This window comes from Pleurodeles waltl, chromosome 3_1, assembly GCF_031143425.1.
Source record: "Pleurodeles waltl isolate 20211129_DDA chromosome 3_1, aPleWal1.hap1.20221129, whole genome shotgun sequence".
In the NCBI taxonomy this organism is placed as follows: domain Eukaryota; kingdom Metazoa; phylum Chordata; class Amphibia; order Caudata; family Salamandridae; genus Pleurodeles; species Pleurodeles waltl.
In genome coordinates, this window is record NC_090440.1 from 1,162,365,145 (window position 1) to 1,162,389,846 (window position 24,702).

Below are 24,702 nucleotides of genomic sequence, written 5' to 3' on the forward strand. Positions count from 1 at the left end.
ACTTCTCAAGATAAACTTCATATTTTTAATTGGAGAGTACCGGCACTTCTAAGAAACAGGCAGGTACTCTGATACAGAGTACCTGCAAATCTATTTTTCCATTTCAAGCACTGCGTAAAGCATTCCAGTTTTATGAATTTATACAGGGGTGCAGGAAAACTGAGGTAACTGTTATAATAGTGGCGACCGTTGTGAAATGGTTTTCGTTGCTTTGACAATTATCCACATCAGTGGCTCCCGTTCCATTGACCCTGGCGAGATGAAAAGCTGAGCAAGCCCCTCAATGGATCAAAACCTCAGACCTACCATTCAAAGGCAGCTCTCTCCCCGCGATGAATCGCTTTACTAATTATCGCTACCTGAATTTTCTGTGTACAGTTAGCCATATTGGGTGGGGCAGTAGTGCCGTTCGTTCAGAGGGTAGCTCTGCAAAGCCCCCTTCTTAATCCTCCCCCACGGGCGCTCCGTCCTCTCTTCCTAGAAAGGCTGATGATGGTTTTCCGTCGCCCTCCCCTGAGAATGTCGGGTTTCCAGTTATGACACGGCCGGGCCCTCCCACCTGAGGCCTCACAACAAGTAAATACACATCCAGGTAACGAGAGCATCTCAGTCGTCTGCTGCAGGGTCCTGGACGCGTGCCAGTTCTCATCCAGGTAAGATGTAACCGACGGCTGGAGACATCTGTCCTTCTGAGGACAGTCAGAGCCGGAAAAAATCCTCTTTATACCCAGGACCAAGGACCTCTGCCTACCTGGGGTCATCCAGACCCAGGTAATATCTGTAGGCAGACCCTTGGTACTCTGCCCACCTCTGGGAAAGCAGACACTTCTATATACCTCGGAATCGTGTCTCCCATCCACCCAATGGGAAATCACTCCCAGGGAAGCTGTCTCGACAGCCTGGGCACGAGGTCCTCTCTCCACCAAAGGAAGTCGGATCCTGGGAAGCTATTTCTAAACCCACACCCAGGCCACCCCACTGAGGACCATCAGGCACAAGGCAGCCCCTGTTTACTCCCCCCACTCCTCAACCGCCCATTCAAGGACTATCAGACCGAGGATAGCGCTTCGCTGCAGCCAGGTCCCGGTGCTTTTATTCAGCCACCTCCCCACTCTTTTCTGCAACCATGGACCTCTGTACTTCCGAAGTCGATTCGCACTTTTTCAAGAGCGCAAAGCTTTTAATCTGTTTAAATGGGGATCGGTCCGGGGTGTGAGCAGCTTTTGAAATAGACGGAGTGTCGCGAATATATTGCCCGAGTAATTTGTGGATGTCAGCGGTATGCGCGAGTGAGAAATGCATTCTTTTATGTCCTCATTCTCATTTCCTCGGCAATATGTGTTCATCCCTCCGGGCAGTAAATGAGTCCTAGTGATTAGGTGTGAAGTTAAAGAAGAGATGGATTTGTGCAGATGACAAAGCGAATCGGTGGCACTGAGATGAGACCGGAGCTAACAGAGTAAATGAGCACCTAAGTGGAGGGCTTTCGGATGCCGTAAATAAGGGAATGCAATGCTTAGACGAACATGTCCTTGTAAAAAATCCGAAATTGACATTGTGTTCTTCATTTGACCTTTACATGTCGATATTATTGTGATGCGGGATGTGTACAGACTTTACTATCTGCTACGATTTTTCCTCCGAGATTTCTGCGTCAGAGGAGGGAGGCGCTTCAAAATACACAGGGCAGCACGAATCGCCTCTAGGACTTTGGTTAAATGGAGGGCGAGGTCGCATTGCTCCCAGTTAACGCAGTAGGGAGAAAACCATGTACTATAGTGCGCTCTTCCACAACGAATCTGCCGTGTAGCTCAGAGAGGCATGGCTGTAAGCAGGGAACCACTGATGGGGTGGTGTGGATGGCACGGGGAGATTTTATCCCCTCAGATTTTCCAGTGAAAAAAAGGCCCCGGGGTGCCCCCTCCCTTCGGATTCTGAAGTGACACCCTCCTACGACCCTCCACCCCAAAGCCCCGACCCCCCAGTTTTTGAAGTGGAAACTGAAATATCTACCAGTGACAGCAGAACCATATCTTTCTGGATCCATGCTGCCTATCTAAGTCTGCTGCTATATGTAACCTAGAAACAAACTCTCTGGGGCCTCGATGACCTCTTTGCTATTAATGTTTTAATTGGTGTAATTTATATGACACGCATCTCCTAAATTGTTCTGTTTGTGAAGTCAGTGGAGCCAGCAGAGTAACGGAAGGCATGATATATACTAATTTATGTTAATGTCACTGACTGCAGGTTTGGTCAGAATGGAGAAAAAGATGATTTAAGGAGAGGCCCAACAACCCAGTCACCAAAATTAAATAATTAGAAAAACTGCAGCGTTCTTACCAAACCCACACAGTTTGGTCCTTAGGTTATAGCTCATCAAAGAGATATATGTCAAGTGCAGCATGATTTCAGACAGGTATGGTTGTTCTGTTTCTGTGTTTGATCTTTAGTGTCAGTTTGAACATTCCAAACAGAAAAAAGCACCTTTGAATCTTAAACCTACCCGCGTGTATCTAGGCGTGAGCAGTGGTGACCAACGGTGTGAAAAATGTATACATTCAACTCCATATACTAATACCAGGGCCACTGAAGTTATGCTGAAGGAGAGGGCCAAAATATGCAGCAAGGGTGACTATATTATTTGACAAAAAAGGCAAATATTGTGACATAATATTGCACAATATGTTATAGTATTGCTTATTATTTTGTATTTTTTGGGTCTGGCATTAGTCAAGACCTTTTGATTTTCCTAAAACGATATGTATGATATGCTTACATAAAGGGACTTTCAGCCATCTCTCTTCATCCATCGGTCTGTGTTTGTGTCAGTCAAGTTTTGCTTCCACTCACTAGAGCGTGCAGATTGGGGGAATAGTTCAGCCTACTTCATCCATTGGCTAATTTAGAGTGACTGCATTTAGCCCTTTCACAAGAATCACACCTGCCAAAGGTAGTTCCCTTCAGTGTCAGTGTTTTTGCTTTTACTTTATTATTACTTTAAGGTTGCCTTTGTTTGTAGAGCTGCCAGATGAGAGCACAGGGCACATTCCAGCTTTATCAGTTCCTGTCTCCTGCCAATACTGTTGTAAACCCCTTTTGAAGTTGCCTTTGTTTATGTATCTGACTGCTACCTTTTTACACCGTACCACCATCTCACATGACTTCTGTATAAAAGCTCATGAGTGTGCTCTGTCTATGCAACCCTGTCATTCCATCTTTCTGACCTGCTTTCTGTCCTCTCACTCTTTCTTTTCTCTTTCTTTGTTTTGTTTTCATAATACTTTCTTCGCCTTTTCTCTCTTGCCTCCTTCTTTCTTTTTTTCTTTCTTTCTTTCTTTCTTTCACTTTTATTGTCTTTCCACTTTCCTTATTTCTTCACTTACTCTTTCCATTTAACTCTTTCTTTCTTTCTTTTTTCCTCCTTGTGTTTTTTCTTTCTTGTCTTCCTCCTCCTTTTTTTCTCACATTCATTCTTAAAGGCAAGAGGCTGGCAGCAAGTGCCAGACCAATTGGCTTTTTTAAGCCCTTGTTATCCAACACCTTTTGATTTTACTAAAATTATACGTACAACATAGTTACCTATAGGAGTTTTCAGCTAGACTTCATCCATTAGCCTGTGGTTCTGTCATTCACATTTTCCTTCCATCCACTCCAGCATGCATCAAAGGGTGTCGCTTCAGGCGACTTCAGCCTTTGGATGACTTTAGCATATTTGGTATGTAAATCATGCAAGAAAAGTAATAATAACACAGACTAAATACTTAAACATTTTAAATAAGTGTATTTCTTTGAAACGCAGGAGTGTTTCACATTAGATATTTGATTATAGCATTGCCCGAGTGGCATTTACTCTAAGTGCTAGTTTTGAAATATGAAATAGAAACATTCATGAACTGCCCTTGCCATAATGATGCCACTAGTTAACCAAGAAGCAAATCGGGTGTCATCTCCCCTTGTCGCTTAGGCTCTCTTTATCCTAATGAGACTACTGGATTTGAGCCGCAGAATCACTTGCAGTATGGGGGACTGAGTCTGAACCCACTACAGGTGACACCTGTCGGCCTAATCCCGGTTTTGTTCCGGCTACTAGCAGTGCCTCATCTCCACCCAACAGCAGAGATGATTGGGCAACCGAGCACATGACACAATTGACTCCTCAGGGAAATCGTGGTCACTCAGATCTCATCCATTTCTCTTGGTTAAATCAGTCTCAAATATGCAAGGACAATCAGAGACAGAGGGGGTGATTCTGATCGCGGCGGACGGCGGTCGCCGCCCGCCACGCGGTTCCCGCCGAAAGACCGCTCCGCGGTCAAAAGACCGCGGCGGTCATTCTGGCTTTCCCACTGGGCTGGCGGGCGACCGCCGAAAGTCCGCCCGCCAGCCCAGCGGGAAACACCCTTCCCACGAGGACGCCGGCTCAGAATTGAGCCGGCGGTGTGGGACGGTGCGACGGGTGCAGTTGCACCCGTCGCAAATTTCAGTGTCTGCTAGGCAGACACTGAAATTCTTTTTGGGGCCCTCTTACGGGGGCCCCTGCAGTGCCCATGCCATCGGCATGGGCACTGCAGGGGCCCTCAGGGGCCCCGCGGCACCCCCTACCGCCATCCTGTTCCCGGCGGGAGAACCGCCAGGAACTGGATGGCGGTAGGGGGTGTCAGAATCCCCATGGTGGCGGAGCGCGCTCCGCCGCCATGGAGGATTCTCAAGGGCAGCGGAAAGTCGGCGGGACACCGCCGACTTTCCGTTTCTGGCCGCGGCTGAACCGCCGCGGTCAGAATGCCCAGCGGTGCACCGCCAGCCTGTTGGCGGTGCTACCGCCGACCTCCGCCATGGCGGTAATTACTGCCAGGGTCAGAATGACCCCCAGAATGTGGTTCAATAAGGTTTTATTGAAGGAGCTGCATCTTAGATAATAAAGCATGGATTGCAATAACTAGGAAGATGAAGCATGACATAAAAAAAATAACAAAATCATATTGTCACTAAGATCATTCAAAATAGCTCCTACCTAGGCTATGTTAGAGCACAGCATGTTAAGCTCTAATTCTGCCCTTCAGGTTCCCCTGGGAAGACATCATCCCTCATACCTGAGCAAGAGGCCTGTAGTCTACATAAGCAGCTGCAGCAAAGCGCTCAGCAATCAGCATACAGTCGTGGTCATCTGGCTGGAATCTCCCTCTAATGGGTCAAAGTAGTGTTTTTATAATAAAAAAACTGATGTTCCAAGAAAGGATCCCCATGTAAGAGTGTGTATGTTTCTGTGAACATTAGAGACAAAGCATACCGCTTTTGCCAGCAACCCATCTTACTGCAGCCTTGAATAAAAGCACAGAGAGAAAGAAATGTCTTGTTTAAGAATGCAGTGCTGGCCTAGGCAAAGAACAGCTAGATAGAGAAAATAAAACAAGACCGCAAATGTGGCTATTGATAAAATAATAAAACAAAGCTGACTAAAATATGTCTAGGTTAAAGAGCACAGCGGCAGGCCTAGTTTGATAAAATAAATTGGCTAATATGAAGCTATAAGTAAATGGCTACACAACACCCTGTCTGGCCCAGGCTATTATTATATACGAAACAGTGTTTTAGTCTATTAGCCCATGGTCAAGAGAGGATTTTGTGCAGCACCCATGCGGAACTGATGTATTTCTAGGTGTTTCTTGACAGGATAATGCAGGATAAGGAAGCACAGTGAAACAAAGTAATCACCGAGGATCACACCAGTTGATCAAGCAAGGTACCTGTGATTTCCTAGATATCTCGGTTTCAAATTGATTTAGCAATTTCAGCCGCTAGGGGGGCATCTCTTTTGCATTTTACTTCAAAGGTTAATGTTTTGCTCTTTGAGACATCAAGGGGCATATTAATACTCTGTTTGCGCTGGATTTGCCTAATTTATTTTGACGTAAATCAGGTGCAAACTTAACTCCATATTTATATTTTGACACTAGACCCGTCTAGCGTCACAATATAGGATTTAACGTAATTATTTTACTGTGGAAACCTACCTTGCGTCAATGAGATGCAAGGTAGGCGTTCCCGGGCAAAAAATGACTCTAAGGCATTTGTGCCTTATTTATCCTCCCTTGCAAAAATCACACATGGGAGGAGGATGGCCTAAAATAATGGCGCTAAGCCTGTTTAGCGCCATTATTTAATGCCTGGGTCAGGGCAGGCGTTAGGGGACCTGTGGGCTCATTTCCATGGTCAGAGACCATGGAAGCAGTCCACAGGTGCCCTACCCTGCACCCAGGGATACCCCTGCCACCCCCACCCACCCCTGGAGGACACCCAAGGATGTGAGGACCCATCCAAGGTAGGACCAGGTACGTTTTTCTATTTTTTTTCTAAGTGCCATGGGGGGGACTAACTTGGGTCCCCCTACATGGCACTGTGCCCAATGGCCATGCCCTGGGACAGAAGTCCCCTGGACATGGCCATTGGGCAGGGGGACATGACTCCTGTCTTTGCTAAGACAGGAGTCATTTCCATGGGGGTTTTGCATCCGAAAATGGGCAGAGGGACATGACTCCTGTCTTTGTAAGACAGGAGTCATTTCCATGGGGGTTTTGCGTCCGAAAATGACGTTAGTCAGGTTAGAGTCAATATTTTTTACATTAACCTGACTGGCGCCATTCTTTGACGCACAACCCCCAGTCTTCCCTATACCTCCCCTGCCCGGTTAGCGTCATTAATTTTTACGCTGACCGGGCCTTAGTGCTGGCTAGCGTAATTCCTTAAATATGACGCCCGGCTGGCATCTAGGAATGGCTATAGCCGATGATAAACTTTTTGACGCAAACCTGCGCAAGCGCAGGTTTGCATCAAAAAATATAAATCTTGGCCTTAATTGGTACACTGCTAGGTAAATGTACACATATCATTTTAAACAATGTAGTTTTTTTGCAGTTTTATATAGCGCAAACCGGGGACAAAGATATCAGAATACATAATTACATTACAGAGGTCAGATGTTTTTCAGCCTTACTGAATAAAATTACAAAGTAAAGTGAAGGCAGGGTGCTGTATTTTTAATGATATCACCAGCTTTACCTGACTTAAAGAGACCAACTTTGGGAGAAGCTCGACACCACAGGAAAGGGAATTACACCATTAGCAAAACAAAAGATCTGAGAAAGCAAACATCATTTCAGGTCTTCAGGTCAACAAAAGTGAAGCACTCAGTGAAGACAGACTCTCAGGTGACAGATCATGCTGTGTAAGAAGCACTTTGCATTTTGGATTACTCCACTGTGGGATACAGATGATCTATAAGGCTTCCACAATCACCCCATTTGCTGAAAGACCAGGATGGTGCAGTGTTCGTCAACACCTGTCTGCTTCCCCTGTGAAAACATGCACATGTAGTCAGGGAAGGGAGGGGGCAGTCCAGAGGTCCGGAGTCATCTCACTGACCCGCTTGTCTCCTGGGGCCTCATTTATTAGGAAATGCCGCAGCGTGGTGCCGCAAGCAATATTGCTGTGCCAGGAGATTCATTTCCAAAATGCCGGAAAGCACTGCATTTTCAAGTATATGGTGCATCCTTGTGTTTATCCCTGCCTGGCACTAAATCAGCTGCCTAGTGCCAACACACGCACCCTTGCGCCATGGTGCAAGGATGCCTACTTTGCACTGGTGATTGTTTATTTGCAGGAAAGGACACCTTCCTGCACATAAACAATCATTAATGGAGATTTGCTTCTTCTTTTTGTTTTCTTTTGTTTTTAGTCAGAGTAGCTTCTTGTGGTGTCGTGGGTGCGTGAAAGAGATAAAAGGGTCTGTGAACCACAAGGCCCAGCACAAAAGTTTTGTCTCATAACTAGTTCGGCCTCCCAGTGGCGCTGCAGATTTAGGGGCATATTTATGAAAAGTTACACCACTATTCATGTGCCCCTTTGCGCCCCCCTAATGCCACCATGTGTGCGCCGTATTTAATATACAGTGCACCATGGCGGTTGTTAGGGATCCAGCGTCAGAAGTTTTGAGGCTAGTTCAGCGCTTTGCAGGATTAGTGCTAAAAACTGTGACGCTAATTCTGCAAAGCATCCATAGGCTCATTGAAACCAATTGGAGCCTCCTTTTAATGCCTGCTCTGAGAAGACGTTAAAAATCCCAGAAAAAATGATGCAAAGATGTCTGTTAGATTTCTATGCGCTATTTTTTCAGCCCCCCTAATGGTGGAACGCCCCCTTTGCATACATTATGCATGGCGCAGGATCTATAACCAGGCAACTACAATGAAGCATCAAAGTGGACCATGTGCGTGACCCCACTCGCCAGGGTTATATTTATAGCCAAATGGCCATTTAATGCTAACACTTTGCACCGGTTCCTCTAAAGCTCAGATTGAAATTACAAGTTCCAAAATGCAAACTTCTGTTTGCTAGGAAGTAAGGATTGACTGAAGGCATTGCACAGGATGACCCGTATGACATATGCATGTCCAGCACGGGGCGGTGTATTCTACACACTGTCTTTGTCAATATTTTGTTTGATCTGAACGTGTTCACTGTTCCATTTGGCTAGTTCAACATGTGCATCCGCATGGTCTCCTTGACGATGGGTCAGACCATTCACTCGCTGAAAGCAGGCACAGGCAATCATGTATGCCTGATGCACACTGAAGGCAGAATAATTATCCGTACAAAACACACAAATTAAAGAACATAACTTATTAGTGATGAAGGAAAAGGTGTCCTTTTTACAATGTAGTCAAGATCGATACTTTGCCCAACAACACTAAGTAAATGCAAGTTTTCTCCTGAATGGGGTCCACTAAGACCTCATCCTTTCATCTACAATTCTGCTCTATAGTTCATTTGAATCATCCATTACGACTCCAGAATTTGCACTTGGAACCTTTAGCCTAATCCACATCTTCATCCTCTCCGGCCTCTACTCACAGTCCTGAATCGCCCTTGCCACTGACTCCCCAAAAACCACAATGAGGACTCACTTCCACTTATGAAGGGTAAGTGCAGACGTAGGCTGCATGCTCATTGTGACAATGAAACCATGCTGCATTCGAATGGGAGGCCCAAATGAATGCTTGGCTGATCTACATAGCAAAAATCCTGCTTCTATCAGGGTTCTTGTTACTTGATAATCCTCTGGTGTCCAGGCTAGGTAAATTGAGTATCTAGCACAAATTGGGCTCACCAAGCAGATGAGCCAAGCCAGATCTACTGTGGATGCCACCTACTTCAATTTATTTAGAAAGCCGTTAAGCTGAATTTAGGGTCCAGCCTGTTTATCATCAAGTGTGATTCCTTCATTTGGTTGCTCTGACTGACTCAGTATGCTTGTTGGTTTCAGTCAGGGTGAAGCATGCATTAAAAAACCCATCCAGAGTCTACCATGTCTTATTCAGTCCAAATCTTTTTGCTAATCATATCAGACCTAAAAGTCTTGCACAATGTAACCCTTTTGCCAGTTTTTCCATTCCAGTCCCCAGTGCACATCCTATGCTCCGACCAGATGAATCCACTTGCGTCTGTGGGTCTCTTGTCCAGCGTGATTTTTTAGCGGGCTGCTCAGCTGTACGAAATATACACTATGCAACTCAACTGGTTGAATGTCTTCAGTAACACGCTTGGCACAGCCAGCTTCATCCAGTATCAATCTATGGGGGTCTGGTGGATCGGTCCAGCCAAATGTAGTGTCTGCAACAGATTTTGGTCAGTGTGAGAACCCTATTTACACTTAAGAATGAAGGTGCACAACTGCCACCCAGAATGCTTGGCAAAGGGAGTTTAGAAAACAGATGTTCGAAACTCATCTCCACCGTGCTTTCTCATGTCATTCCACAATGGAAGGCTTATTTGTATGCAAAATGTAGAAATGCCAGACCAGAAAATACTGTTTTCTGATTCCTGTGAACAAACAGCAAAACAGTAGCACATTTTACTGACACGTGAAAGGGGTATCTGTGGTGCAGTGGAAAACAGCTAAATGCATGCATTTATATTTGTATAAATAACATTGCTGTATACCTTTAAGATAAAAATCGAAGAGTAATTTCATTTTGGTCTCAATATTAATTATAAATGTAAAATGTTCCTTGGCCAGTTCGCTGGCTAGGCACACAGAAAATTCTTCAAACATTCCCACAATTGCCAATGGCACCTTTTAATTCTTATAAATCTAGGCATTCTTCTTTGTATAACACTCTTTTGTGCAATGAAATATGAGACAAGGTTTTACTGTAGGTTTCCATCTGCCATCCTTGAATATTTGAGAAGGTAGAATAATCTACGAAGAAAACAATGATTCTCACGCAAGTGGATGTGATTGTTGAAGTAAGTGGGCAGGGGTGGGTAAAATCAACATGCTGCTGCATTCAGTATTTGAAAAGGGACGGTGCCATTATCTAGGAACAGTGTATTATTTGGGTACCTTCAATTAGAAAAATGTGAAGACAATTTGCTTAACTCATGGAGTGAATCATTTCCAACTGCTAACCTGCCACCTTGATTGAACAATGGCCCATGTTTATACTTTTTTGCGCCGCATATGCATAATTTTTTGATGCAAAAGTGCCACAAACATGTAAATTACAATTATGTCCCTGATTTATAGTTTTTGACGCAAACCTGTATCCCCTGGGTATGGCCACTGGGCAGAGTGCCATGTAGGGGGGCCCAAGTTAGGGCCCCCTATGGCACTTAAAAAAAAAAGAAACGTAGCTGGCCTTACCTGGGATGGGTCCCCCCATCCTTATGTGTCCGCCAGGTGTGGGTAGCGGTGGGTGTCGCTGGGGGCAGGGAAGGGCCCGGGATTGCCTACCTTGCATCTCATTGACGCAAGGTGGGTTTTCACTGTCGAAAAATGACCTTAACTCCAATATTTTGACGCTGGACGGGTCTAGCGGCAAAATATAAATATAAATATGGAGTTAAGTTTGCGCCGGATTTGCGTAAAAAAATTACACAAATCCTGCACAAGCAGAGTATACATATGCCCCTCTATTTTGTAAGAGTGCTTTGCTTTTGCGTCAAAAAATATAGTATAAATATGGGCCAATATGTTTACCACTGTGTAGAGAGCTTTGCCTTGCAGCACCACTTCTGTTCGACTTTCTTACTGACCCTGCGGCTTTCTGCCTGAGTGGGTTGGAGACATGTATTTGGTTGTGTTTCGTATTGGAAGTGGCCAATGGGGCTAGAATAGATGTGTGTAGTAGTGTCCTCTTTAGAGATGGAATATGACACTAGGCCCTGCTCGTTTCTCTTTCCCTTGTTAATAAAAACAGCCCATGGTCATTGAAAACATGAGTCTCCTCCACAACCTTCCCATTGGATGTATCCTAAGTGATTCTGTTGGGCAAACAACCTCTATGTTGGGCATTACAATCTGGAACAATTGACTAGACAATGCACATGTATGCACAGTTAGGCCATGAAGCTGACTAAAATTTTTTATGAATCTTTTTGTAATTACAGTAACCAAGTCCGAGATTTGAAATAATATGCTGCCTTTCCGGAGTCAATTATGCAAACATATTTTAATGACATGAACAATACTTATGCACAGTAAAACAAAATAATAAAAGGGATAGAATACTGACCTTAGGAATAGTTACTTGAACAGATGAGTTTGTTCCCATAAAATTAAACCGATAAGTCACATCAGTGCTCAGTGCAAGTGAGTGAAGAGTGGGTTCATGAGGAGCATTCATTTGCCACTTTTAAGGATTTAACAATTTCAGAGAACTCAGTACCTTTTAGAAGAGGTCAGAGACACAAGTAGCACCCAGAAAAAAACACAAGTTCTTTATTTTCTTTCGGAAACGTAGGATATTGGTTCATGGGTGTAAAAGCAATTGACTTCAGCAGTGCTACCGTAGCACATCTCCCTAAGCCTTCTAGTGCCTTCAGTTTAATAGTTTGACAGTGAGTAAGATTGAGCACCGCTCAGCATATCATTATTTTCCACGTAGGCTTGGATTTGTGAGGCTACATGTTTCTCAAGTATTTTGGTGCTACAAGTAGCAAAGATCACAGGGCCAGATATACAAAGTCTGATTGCAATTCTTAACGGTACTAATCGGTATTTCGGGCCGTTAAGAAATGCAGACTGGGCTGTTAATATGTGCAAAGCCCTTTAAGGAATCACAAATTGCGATTTCTACCCTGTAGAAATCTCAATTTGCGATTCCCAGAATAAAAAAAACGCAAATAGGGACTTCCAATTGAATTTCCTATTCTTATGTAGCATACATTTCCAAAATGCGATTTGGAAATTTTGGAGATGCAATTACCACCGACTTGAAGTCAAGTCAAGGTGCTTTTTTAAATTACAACAGAGCACTCTCTTGCCCCTTAGGCATATGTGTGCTCTACAGGTGCACCCCTATTTTTGAGGTGTACCAAGGGGGGGTCTTTTCCACATTACCCTCCCTGGTTTGAATTTCCTAAATAGTGATTTCTTCATAAGAAATCGCTATTTAGAAAATGCAAAACTGGCCCATTGATTAAAATGCAATGGAATTTCTTAATACCAATTTCCTAATAGTGATTCCTACCTTGTAGGAATCACTATTAGGAAATCAGTATCTTTGTACATGGCATTTTACATTTCTTAAACAGAGATTTCTATGAAGTCGCTATTTAAGAAATGCAAAATTGCATTTTTGTATATCTGGCCCATGGTTACTACTGGCTTGAGATCCATTTTCACCAGTTGTGCGGCTAGGGACCCCTTAAATGCAAAAGACGACTCTCCTTTTCCTCTTTGATGATCCTACACAGTGATGAAGAAATCTTATTGCTTAGTTGGCGAAGCAGTTAAGGAGATAAGAGCAGTGCTTAATTTGTTAATAAAATGTGCCGGTGCCCAAACCCTCCTTTTAAACATGTGGCTGCTGCATTTAAATGTGCAAGCACGGAATACTGAAGCATCGTAATCCTGAATCCATCTCGGGCCTCTTCAATCCATTTACAACCAATCCCTGCCCCTTCAGCTCACCTTATCAGCTCTCTGCTTTCTACCTTTGTTACAGTTTTTTGTTTTTCTCTTCCTCCGTGTTCCCCATATGTTTCTTTTGCTCGCAGCAAATGCTTGAGGCAGAAGACTAAGCACCGGCCCTCAAAAATACGTGCCAGTGCTCAGCACCGGAAACAACAAACACAAATTAAGCACTGGACAAGAGTCAATGAAAGATTCAGAATTAAGATCTAGCAATGCTCCATTTAAGTCAGCCAGAGACCTACTCATATATACAAAAGACAAGAGCTTACCTATGCATCAAAACGTGAGGCTGGCCATCCTTAACTGGCTCCATTCTCTAACTGGTTACCACTGGAGTGTGAACAGTGGCTGAGACACAATTGTCTTTTATGAATTGCTTTCTCTATAAGCCCAGCAGCCACTTCCTGAATGCTGCTTTTAGGAAGGGTAATAAAATATTTTTTCAAAGTTAATGACACCCACTACTATATTTCTGGAGCTCCTGGGAACATACATATGATCTGTGGTTAATTGATGAAGAAGTAAGTATGCAATAAACACTCTGGCTCCTAAGTGGGAACTGAAGTACATGGATCATTCATGCATATCCACACAGTCTCATCGAGTAACATGAGCATGGAATGAGACACCCTCAGTTGGTTAGGTATATTTTAAGCCCCAAAACAGTGACTTTTCTAAAAGAGATATCTAATTGAAGCCGGGATCCCTCATCCAATTCGTGATCAAATCTAGACAGCTCATAATGGTATAATTCTGGGTAGGAATGCCACAGATGGTAAAATGTAGCTTAGTGTCAAGCTCACAAAAGTGCACATAAGCATGACACATCAGAATTTGGCAGCTGTCTTGATCAGTTACTGGTCAACAGAAAGAAGCTGCGGTCAGCCATAGTGCCTAGAAGTAGCGCATTTGCTACTAAAGTTAATTAAATGTGACACAACAGTAGTGGCTGCTGTCAATCAAAAGTGGTGGAGCGGGGGTTTTGGGGGAGGGGTGTAATAAAAATTGTACCTGCCGCTCCCATCCCTGCGCCAGCCACCTCAGTGCTCCTCGTCCTCCCAGCAGTCACTAGGGCACAAAGCACAGGCTCCCAATCCAGACGCTGCTCTCATGCTATAACAAGAATTACAGCAGTACCAGGATTGGCCAGAGCGGGCTGGTTTGGTGCTTGCTCAGGCACAGGGAGCATGTGCCATTTCTCCACCCAGTTGTATAACAGAGCTGGGTTGGAGAAATGCAAGTTCGTGTGTTGGTTTGGCCATCCTAAAACGGCCTGTCAAACCGACATGAGCCCTTTATAGTGCTCTCCACTCCTCCTCCTCCCTATGGCCCAGCCTGCCCTGCCCTAGATTCCATGGCTGTCAGAAACTCAGTGACAAATAAAAAGATAATATCAGTGTTTTATTATCATTTTATTTGTCACTGTTTGACTCTGAGCAGGAGGCCGAAGCTCCTCCGCTATTACGGAATAGCCGCCTCTGAGTGAGAATGTTTACACAGTAGTAAAGTCTACAATTATTTTAAAGGGTAAAAGGAGAACATCCAGCGCTAAAAGTCCCCCATCTTTGGCCACTTAATCAGTTTAGTGTCCATATGGATAGTCTATTCCATGTAATCTGAGATCAGTCGGTTCATAGACCGCATGTTACTGACCTTTCGCTACAGCGGATTATTTGTCGATTCAGTTTGTGTGGATGATTTATCATTCTAACACTATTAGCAGGGTTTAATTGGGAAATAAAAATCATGTGTGGATACTCTGAGTTGTTGAGTGGCGCGAGCATAAAGTGGTTTTGGATTGAAGTCAGACCATTCTATCAGTTTACTTAAGGCCTGAAAAAGAAGCGTCAGACACGCGAAACAACATATTGGCTGTTACATACTGTTTTTCTGTTCCAATATACAAAGAAATTATCATTCCTGCTTGGGAAGAAAATAAAGAAGTTTGGAAAATTCTACTCGTTTAGTTGTGGTGTTCTCAGATCACGTGGAATAGGCACTAATAGTCTATGCACATGTGCTGCCTCCGTTTTAAAGGTAAGTTGAATGAGAGAGGAAGCAAGCATGCCTTAAATGGGCACTATGGTTTTTGTATACATATTAGTATACGGATATTGAATTTTTACAAACAAAATATTTCTCTGCATTCATCCTTTACAACGAATTGGTAACATTCCAGCACTATTTGTTTGTCTGTTTTCAGCCTATCATCGGGTGTCACTGACCAGGATTCAAGGTATTGTTTTCTTAATTAATTTATTTATTTATGTGCAGTTTTCTATAGTGTGCACAAGACTCAACAGGGCAGTACAGTGCTTGACATAGTCACTATATATCCATATCTATATTCTTATTTATTTATATTATATTTGTATTTATTTGTATATGGGTTTTACTTATCTTAATTATACTTGGCATGTGTGTTAAAACCATGCACATTAAAGGCATCTGCATGGTAAAGGCATGCGTGGTAACATCATGCAACTGAAAAAAAGAAAGCATTACATTCCGTTATGAAAGAATCATAGCAGGGTTTCGTCTTTACAATACACGGGATGGTATTTCAGATGTTGGGTGCACAAAAAAAGCCTTTCTGAAGGATTGTGAGGGAATAAGAAGGAACTCTGTTTTCTGTGGGCTCAGTTTCAGACGTTGGGGCAACATCCAAAACTACATTTCCCCAAGAGTCTCTGCGAAATAGGCTGTGTCATTAGGAGGGAGCCTTCCATACATAGCTGAGTGGCATGTGCCAAAAAAGGCATGAGAAAGTCTCAAAAGAGAACTAATGAGAAATAATTGTATGTATAAATTGAGATTTGTCAGGAGAGGATGGAACCTTGGGACACTTTTTGATGAAGAGGAGAGGTGCTGGTGAGAGAGTTGGACTTTTTGTTTTTTGGGAGCAATTGTGAATATAAGAGGAAAATAACCACTAATACCCATCGATTCAACCAAGGTTTGTAGAAGGGATGGTAGATTTACTGCATCAAATTGTAGTAACTAGATTAGAAGAATGAGGAGATAGGAGTCACTTTTATCTAAAATATGTAATGCACTATTCCCTATTTGGACCACAACATTCAAAAAAAAAAAACGTAGGTTGTTTCCAGCTATAATTTTTTCATCTAATTCACCTCAGAACTTCCCATAGCATTTGCTTGGTAGGGAAAGTAGGATTCATGACATGAATTGTTTAGGTGTTTGGTATCTTGCCCAATTTCTAGGCAATCAGGTACTACTCGTTGTATAAGAATATTGTGTGCAGCAAACAATTAGGGAGGTGGTAATGTTTTTTAGAAGATTGCCTAGAATAGGAATCAGTGAAATGGGAGGATGGTGTGAGTTCTATAGTATTATTTACCAGATCACTTTGGGTGATTTCTCTAAAAGATTCACAGAGTGAAGCATCTCCTACTAGGGCACTTTTACTGAGGCAGAGCTTTACCATATTTTCATTGTCATCAAAGAAGTAGGTGAATTTCCCACAATTCTATTTAGTGTAAGTGGCATTGTGCAAGGCCAGGGGTGGGGGGCAGGGGTTTGTGGTCTCTTTAACGAAATCATGTTTCTTCTTGGGTGACTTTTGCTAAGTCGAAATATTTACCTTTGGCCAAAAAGATATGTTGTTTTAATATATTTTTGTTTGCTTTTCTGTATAGATTCCAGATTCTGCTTAGTGCATTTTGTAATAAGCTGTGCCCTTCTGCTCTAAGAGACGTACATGCTTTATTTATTTGTATGAATATTTATATGAAGAATGGTCTGAGGGTACGATATTTATACCTAGTGCCAGCCTCTGAAGTGGGGTAATTATCTATGCTCCCCCAACATCTGGTTCTGGAAACTTCCTTTCGTCCTTTCCCTGGCAAGACTGCAAAACATCTAAGGTCACTAAAGACCAGTGTTAGGTTTTGTGTGTGTGTGATGTAGGCAAGCCTCTTTGAAGTGCAAGTGGGGCAAAGAAAATCTCCGCCCCCACCCATCTTGCCAGGATGGCCAATCCTGCCCACACCTAAGCCCTATTGTCTCACTGTCTGGAAGGAATACACAAAGCCTAACTGCAGGGTCACGAGACCCAGGATACTGGCAGCAGGCACCAAATGGTTAGGACAAAAAATGCCAACTTTTAAAAGTGGCACTTTCAGAACTGCCACTTAAGTTCAACTTTACCATTAAAGAGAATGTTCTAATTTCAATGTACTTGAGACGGAGCATGTTATTTCTATCTGTTCTCAATCTAAACATCACTTATTAACCCCTAGGGTGCCCAGGACAAGCTGGACTCGTCCTCGGCAATGGTTGCCTGGTGCCGAGAATGAGACCAGCTCATCCTGCTAGCGGTCCCCCAGATGGCCAAGCACCCCCATCCCCTGGGCAGAGATGGAAGGGGAACCGCTTCCCATTCCACCCCCGTCCCCCCCCCCCCCCAGCCCCCTTGTGGTGTCTGATGACATCAGCGCACTTTCGCGAGCTGACCTCATCAGAGGCCTTGAGCTTCCAGCGCCGATCGTCGGAGAATTGCAAAAGCATTTCTCCTCCAATCACGTGGAGGGGGCAGAGAGGCAGGAAAGGAGAGGAAAGGCCTTTCCTCTCCTTTCATGTCTCTCTGAGCATTTCTGCTGGCCGCTCGCATTTGTGTGTTTATGAAATAAGGGGAGTGGCCCCTTGGGCATGGGCTGCTCCCCAAGGGGGCAATTTATTCCTAGGCTATTTCTGCCCCCCTGGGGGCAGAATGGCCTAATATAATTAGGCCAATCAAACCCTTAGACACCAGGGTTTTTTTTTTGTTTGTTTTGTTTTTTATATGTGGGGAGTGACCCCTTAGGCAAGGGTCGCTCTCTTGGTGGCAAAATTAATTCTAGGCTGTTTCTGCCCCCTTGGGGGCAGATTGGCCTATTTTTATCAGGCCAATCTGCCCCCAAAGGGGGCAGAAACCACTAGACACAAGGGATTTTATTTTGGTCAGTTTCACATGAGGGGAGCGACCACTTAGGCAAGGGTCACTCCCCTGGGGGGAGGGGGGGCAAATTTGGTTTAGGCCATTTCTGCCCTCCTTGGGGCCAGATTGGCCTGTTGTAATTAGGCCGATCTGCCCCCGGGGGGGCAGAAACCTCTAGGCACCTGGGATATTTTGTTTTGTTTTATTTTTTTTATATGTGGGGAGCGACCCATTAGGCAAGGGTCGCTCCCCAGGGGGCAAAATTAATTCTAGGCCGTTTCTGCCCCCAGTGGGGGCAGATCGGCCTATTTGTATTAGGCCAATCTGCCGCCAAGGGGGGCAGAAACCATTAGACACCAGGGATTTTTTTTGTCAGTTTCACATGAGGGGAGCAACACCTTAGGCAAGGGTCGCTCCCCTGGGGTGACAAATTTACAAATTAGTTTTAGGCCATTTCTGCCCCCGGGGGGGCAAAAACCTCTAGGCACAATGGATTTTTTTTTTTGTTTTATTTTTTTATATGTGGGGAGCGACCCCTTAGGCAAGGGTTGCTCCCCTGGAGCAAAATTATTTTTAGGCCATTTCTGCCTCCTTTGGGGGCAGATCGGCCTATTTTTATTAGGCTAATCTGCCCCCAAGGGGGGCAGAAACCACTAGACACCAGAGATTTTTTTTTTTGAGTCAATTTCACACAAGGGGAGCGACCCCTTAGGCAAGGGTCATGCCCCTGGGGGGAAAATTTATTTTAGGCCATTTCTGCCCCCCTTGGGGGCAGGTCGGACTATTTTTAGCAGGCCAATCTGCCCCCAAAGGGGGCAGAAACCACTAGACACAAGGGTTTTTTTTTGGTCAGTTTCACATGAGGGGAGCAACCACTTAGGCAAGGGTCGCTCCCCTGGGGGGAGGGGGGGACACATTTGGTTTAGGTCATTTCTGCCCTCCTTGGGGCCAGATTAGCCTGTTGTAATTAGGCCGATCTTCCCCCGGGGGGGGGGGGGGCGGAAACCTCTAGGCACCTGGGATTTTTTGTTTTGTTTTATTTTTTTTATATTTGGGGAGTGACCCCTTAGGCAAGGGTCGCTCCCCAGGGGGCAAAATTAATTCTAGGCCGTTTCTGCCCCCAGTGGGGGCAGATCGGCCTATTTGTATTAGGCCAATCTGCCCCCAAGGGGGGCAGAAACCATTAGACACCAGGGATTTTTTTTGTCAGTTTCACATGACGGGAGCAACACCTTAGGCAAGGGTCGCTCCCCTGGGGTGACAAATTTACAAATTAGTTTTAGGCCATTTCTGCCCCCGGGGGGGCAAAAACCTCTAGGCACAATGGATTTTTGTTTTGTTTTATTTTTTTATATGTGGGGAGCGACCCCTTAGGCAAGGGTTGCTCCCCTGGAGCAAAATTATCTTTAGGCCATTTCTGCCCCCCTTGGGGGCAGGTCGGACTATTTTTATTAGGCCGATCTGCCCCTAAGGGGGGCAGGAACTACTAGGTACCAGAGATTTTTTTTTGCTCCAAGTTCACGCAAGAGGAGAGACTCCTTAGGCAAGGGTCGCTCCCCTTGGGGGCAAATTTATCTTAGGCCATTTGTGCTCCCCTTGGGGGCAGATCGGCCTATTTCCATTAGGTCAATCTGCCCCTGGGGGGCAGAAACCACTTAGGCACCAGGGATTGGTGTGTGTGTATGTGTGTGTTTTCTTTGGAGGGGCAGCCCCTTGGGCAAGGGTCGCTCCCCATGGGGGCACATTACTGTTGGCCATAAATGCCCCACTTAGCGCTCTAGCCTCTCACTACTGCCGGGCTATTTTTAGACGCTATGACCGCGTCACGCAGCGGAAGGTAGTCAGAGGTTTTGATCGACTACCTACGCTTGCTGCATGCGGCAAGTCATTGTTTTTATTAGTTTAAACTGTTTGATTCCAATGTATTGAATCTGATGTATGTAGCACATTGCACATTTGCTGAATTTGCATGCTTTTTACTAAGTAAACGAACTTCGTTTTTAATATAGGTGCTCATGTTCGCCTTAAAGACAGATGCTCATATCGTTTTTTAAATCATAGTCATAACTGCTTAAAAATTTGATCCTTTACACTTACTACTGGGGTTAAAAGACATTTAATTCAGGAAGCTTCCCTTTCCGATATTTACTGGAAAACCGCCGCCATTTTGGGACAGTAGTCCTTCTGTGGGCGCCATTTTGCGGGTTAGCGCTCTAGCCTCTCACTACTGCCGGGCTATTTTTAGACGCCATGACCGCGTCGCGCAGCGGACGCGCTGAGCGGGCGCGCCGCTGGCGCGCCAAAGGCAAGCCCGTCTGCGCCCATCCGTGCCAGACCGTGCCAAGGGCCAAGAAACCTTGATTTAAACAGCTCAGAGAAGGTAATTATTACTTATTCCAAAGAGGAACTTCTCTCTCTGAACACTAAACTTCACAATGGGTGTGTTCAGTGTATAGATCCTTGGGCTGGCAAGTATAGATGTCCTGCGTGTGCTTGGTCCTTCCAACCACGCACAGACCCTCAAAAGGCTAAGGAGTATGACAAATTATCTATTTTTTTAATTAATTGTCGCTCATTAAGGGCTCACAGCCTGGATATCCACCTTCTGGTGGAACAAATAAAACCTTTAGCCCTGTTTCTAACTGAAACTTGGCTGGATGAAAGTTCTGATCCAGACATTGTGATGGCACTTCCCATTGGCTATAAACTTAGCAGAATTGACAGACCGAATAGAGGGGGTGGCATCGCAGTTGTCTATAGAGACATCTGTAGGATTATAACTGCTCCCACATTAATTAAAGGTTGTGAGAGCATGTCCTTTTCTATTAGTGTGAACCCTCACTACACCCTGTCTGGCGTTCTGGTCTACCGTCCACCGGGTCCTATGGGAGACTTCATGACCTCACTGGCTGAGAATATTTCACAACTAGTATGTACTAAATCTAACTTCCTATTGCTGGGAGACTTCAATTTACATGCAGAAAATGAAGATAATGCTTCTACTAAGATGCTAATAGCTGATTTGAAGGCATGTGACCTAGTACAGTTAATTCAGGGTCCTACTCATAATAGAGGACATACACTTGACCTGGTGTTCTCCAATGTGTTAGATTTAAATTTTTTATCATTTCGTCCGTTAGCATGGTCTGATCACTTTCTGCTAGAGTTAGAATTATCTATTTCTCGATATAAGAGTATGAGTATTAGGACCCCTCTACGTAGAAGGAAATTGCACAAACTAAAGGCCACAGAGTTTCTTTAGTCACGGGAGAAGAAGAGACTAGAAAACCCTAAAACAAATAATATAACTGATCTCACTCACTCCTTGAACAAATGGATAGAGGATAGCCTGGAGGAAATTATTCCCCTTTCTATCGCCAAAAAACTGCCACGAAAGAAGTCAGCTCCATGGTTTAACACAGGCTTACTTGAGATGAAAAGAGAATGTAGGAAGCAAGAGAGGAAGTGGAGGCATACCCAAGATGATTCCTTGAAAAAGGAATATAAGAATATGATTCAAGCCTATCACTTAGAAATAAAAAAGGTACAGGCTACATATTACTCTGGTAAAATTGAAGAAGCAGCTAATTCTCCTAAGGAGATATTTAATGCCTTAAAAGATCTTATTCATCAAACTGAGGAGCCAGAATTTTTGGAGTCCCCACAGCAACATGTGGAGGATCTTGCTAGTTTTTTTCAAAGCAAAGTTCAGGACATTTATGTATCCTTCCCTAATACCCCAACCAGAGATCACGTGCTGACAAACCAGGAGGTTAGGGAAGAAAGCATTTAAACAGATTTTGTTCCTATTAGTCTGGATAAACTCACTGATTTACTGGCCTCAACTAAATCAGGCTCTCCGTTGGATCCTGCTCCTCCTCAGATTCTCTCAATGGGAATATCAGTGCTAGGTCCGGTAATCACAAATCTTATTAATACTTTGCTAGCTTCTGGTACTGTCCCAGACTCTTGGAAACAGGCCATTTTTAAGCCTCTCCTAAAAAAAACTAATTTGGATCCTATGTTACGGACCAACTACAGACCGATTTCATTGCTACCCATAATGGCTAAACTTGCAGAGAAGTATGTACATACCCAGCTGTCTACTCTTCTGGAAGAGAAGAGGCTTCTACATCCCACCCAGATGGGTTTTATGCCTCTGCATGGTACTGAAACTGCACTGATTGCAATCACAGAGGAAGCTAAAAAGAGGATGGATAAAGGAATTGATACCGCTATCATCCTCCTAGATCTAAGTGCGGCATTCGATACGGTTGATCTAAACATCCTTATAGATAGATTACAAGGAATTGGAATCTCTGGAACTGCCTTAGAGTGGATTCGTTTGTTCATCCATGGAAGGTCTTTTCAGGTACTGGATAGATTGTGTACTTCTAAGCGTACCTTTAGCAGTTGTGGAGTCCCACAGGGGGTCTGCTCTGAGCCCGCTACTCTTTAATGTTTACTTGCGGCCATTGGCAGAGATTGTTGAGCCATTCGGACTGAACCTGGTGTCCTATGCAGATGATACTCAACTTATTGTTTCCCTTTCCAAGACTCATCCGGACATGGGGACGGCACTGGGTCCTTGTCTGAAGGCAGTTGCTGCATGGATGTCAGGAAGTAAATTGAAACTCAATGATGATAAAACTGAGGTCATGTTCTTTGGGCAAAAAAAAACTTCTTTAATCAATCCTAGCTTATCAACAGGAGCGCTCACCCTCCCGCCACCGAAATGTTTTATTAAAAGTCTTGGGGTATGGCTGGACGCCCAACTCTCAATGTCCCAACACGCCAATAGAATAGCTGGAACTTCCTTTGCTCTGCTTAGGACTCTGAGGAAGGTTCTATCAATATTGACTTTTCTTGCCAGGAGACTGGTTATTCAGGCATTGAAAGGTTCTCGTCTAGATTATGGCAATTCCCTGTTTGTAGGATCTCCAAGCTATGTGATACAAAGATTACAGAGGGTACAAAACGCAGCTGCGCGTTTGCTTTTGAATACACCTAAGCAACAATCCATAAGGGCCGGAATTTCGTCTTTACATTGGCTCCCGGTGGATAAAAGGATTCAGTTCAAGGCCTTATGCCACATTCATAGAGCTATATTCGATCATGTCCCTGAAATGCTCAAAACTCTGGCATCCGTCTACATCCCAGCCAGACCGCTTAGATCCTCCTCAGCTATGCTGGTCATAGTTCCAACAGTGAAGAAATCAAGATGGGGAGGAAAGTCCTTATCATATCAAGGTGCTTTACTCTGGAATAACCTTCCCCTTAATATTAGAGCAAACTCACAAGAGATTTCTTTCAGGAAGTCTCTGAAAACCTGGTTATTATTTAAAACCTAATTTCTATACGAATATAAACAGTGACTTATCCGTGCTGCAGTATAAGCGCTACGAGGCCCCTAGGCAGTTTAGGCGCTATATAAGCAATTTTAACATAACATAACATAACACTTGGGGGCAGATCAGCCTATTTTTGGAAAGAGCATCTGCCCCCAAGGGGGGCAGAAAGCCCACCAGAGACCATGGAAGATTTTTTTTTCAAAATAAGAGGGTGGGGGTATGGCCATACCACCACCCCAAATTTAATTTGGCCAAAGTTGTTCTGCCCACTATTGGGCAGATGAGGCCATTACCCCCGATCCATACCCCGGGGGGGGGGGGGGCAGAAAATCAACTAAATGCCAGAGAATTTAAAAAAAGAAAAAATAGTGTGGTGGTGGCTACCAACCAGCATGGGCATGGTTATGCCCCCACCCCAACTGAAGGGGGTAACAATCTTTCATCTCCCCCCGCACACTAAAACATCCCATCCCATAGTAAGTAAGTGACATTTGATTATTTGGGGTTTTGGTTTTACATTTGGGCCATGAGAGCTTGGCTAACTCTCAAAATCGTCCCACTTGGAATGGTGAGAGCTGCACTTTTTGGACTTTGGAATGCTGCCATGTAGAAAAATCCACAAGACGTAGACACATCTGAAAACTAAACATCTGGGTGAGTCCAAGGTGGTGTGCCTCACATGCAGCACACACCATTTTCTTACCCACAATGCCCTGCAAACCTCCAACTTTGCTGGAAATCACACATTTTTTCCCCATTTTTGTGATGGAACCTGCAGGAATTCACAAAATTCCTACCACCCAGCATTGTCCTATCTCTGCTGATTAAAATTCTGCTGCACTTGTCATCCTTAAAATTGTTTTTTTTAAGCTGCCCTTTTGGACATACTTTGCTTCCCCCTCAATTATGTTGTGTTTTTGGCTCTTCCCTGTTACAAGCACTTGGCCCACCTGCACAAGTGAGGTACCATTTTTACTGGGAGAGTGAGGGGAATGTTGGGTGGTAGGAAATTTGTCCCGGTGCGGTGCTCCCACACAGAAATGTGGGGAAATTTAATTTTTTACCTAAATTTGAGGTTTGCTGAGGATTCTGGGTAAGAAAACATTGGGGGATCCACGCAAGTCACACCTCCCTGGACTCCCTCGGGTGTCCAGGTTTGGTAGGTTTCCCTAGATGGCTGCTGAGCCGAGGACCAAAAACGCAGGGGCCCCCCGCAAAAACAGGTAGTTTTGTATTTGATAATTTTGATGAGTCCAGATAGTGTTTTGGGGAATTTCCTGTTGTGAGCAGAAGGCCTACCTACACAAGTGAGGTACCATTTTTATCGGGAGACTTGGGGGAACACTGGGTGGAAGGAAATTTGTGGCTCCTCTAATATTCCAGAACTTTCTCTCACCGAAATGTGAGGAAAAAGTGTTTTTTTAGCCAAATTTTGA

The 24,702-nt window shown here is 44.3% G+C and overlaps 1 protein-coding gene across 1 annotated transcript in view; it reads left to right on the plus strand.

Moving 5' to 3' along the window:
• Positions 1-503: 503 nt before the first annotated feature.
• The window catches only part of LOC138285031 (otoancorin-like), a 489,250-nt gene continuing 465,051 nt past the window's right edge, over positions 504-24,702 (plus strand). Inside the window, exons 1-2 of the mRNA XM_069224460.1 lie at positions 504-653; positions 15,180-15,212. The gene's annotated coding sequence lies outside the window, so the exon portion shown is untranslated. The remainder of the gene's footprint in view (positions 654-15,179; positions 15,213-24,702) is intronic.